The following is a 1,454-nucleotide window of genomic DNA, read 5'->3' as shown; positions in this document are numbered from 1 at the left end:
ATAACCAAAATCAAAACATTTGAAAGTACCGATAGAACCGATGGATAGTGTGATATATCTCCGACAAGCTTCCAACCCGATCGAGCTTCTGATAATCTAGAAAGTAAAGGAAAACAACTCTGTAAGCAATGAATGCTTAGTAAGCTCGTATAGACTTTAATCATATCAATTCATTTCAAATATGAAATTTATATATATCAAGAATAATCCAATATTGACACCGCAATACTCGTGAAGTTATATTCAAAAACTCACAAGGTGAACAAATCCACAGCATCACTTATACATATTATTCCTAGCATAGTAGGATTTTAAACAACTTTCAATCTTCCAAATTTCTTTATTTTCATTTGCATTTCTTTACTTTCCACACCCATTCCATATGCATAACACACCAGTCATAATCACATCATTCAACCATAGCCACAAACTAGTGCATTTAAACATAGCCTTTTTTGAATTAATCACATGATAAATCATTTCATAAGGAATTGCAAAACTTAAACCTTACCACTCTTTCATGAGCACTAGATATTTCCATTTGATTACTTACCCTTTCGATGCATCATATAAACAAACATATTACCATTTAACCAATAGCTTGGCACTTGCGTAAGCAACAAACAACAAAACTTATTAGTGTACTTGAACATATTTCATATAAATTCAACATTAGTAAACTTATTTTCTCAACATGTCACACTTGAGTTTATTACTCATATCAACTTACATAATTTTCATGTATCAACATATCAAATATATTCACATATGTACATGTCATGATACATATCATTCTCTTTCTGCTTTCTTCATATACATATATCATCCATTTCAATATATCAATATACCATGTACTATCATTTCCATATATTTCAAATTTATTCAGGTAATAGTTCATTTCGAACCCATATTATGTCATATTAGAACTTTGCCCGTTGAACCATTTAAAATGTCGATAGTACACACGAACTGTACAAAACTGTAAACCGTCAATTCGTGTATTATCCGTCAATACATATTCAAGAATCCTCATACGAGCACATAACGAGAAGCTCTTTCGAGCCATATAACGGGAAGCTCATGTGAGCCATATAACAAGAAGCTTAAGAGAGCCAAATTCAGGAAGCTCATGCGAGCCAATATCAGGAAGTTCAAGCGAGCCAATATCGAGAAGCTCTGAAGAGCCATTAACCGAGAAGCTCACAAGAGCCAGTTATCGAGAAGCTCCTAAGATCCAATTATCGAAAAGCTCCGAGGAGCCATAAACGGGAAGCTTAAAAGAGCCATTAATCGGGAAGCTCGCAAGAACCATATAACGGGAAGCTCGTGAGAGCCAAATATCAGGATGCTTATGAAAGCTAATAAAGGGATGCTCTTTCGACTGTGGTGTGTCCGCAACACATGCAGGACCACAACCAATTCGGCAACCCTGTATCCACCAAATTTCATTTATT

This window comes from Gossypium raimondii, chromosome 12 (assembly GCF_025698545.1).
Source record: "Gossypium raimondii isolate GPD5lz chromosome 12, ASM2569854v1, whole genome shotgun sequence".
Classification (NCBI taxonomy): Eukaryota; Viridiplantae; Streptophyta; class Magnoliopsida; order Malvales; family Malvaceae; genus Gossypium; species Gossypium raimondii.
Note: the sequence above shows the minus strand (reverse complement) of the source record.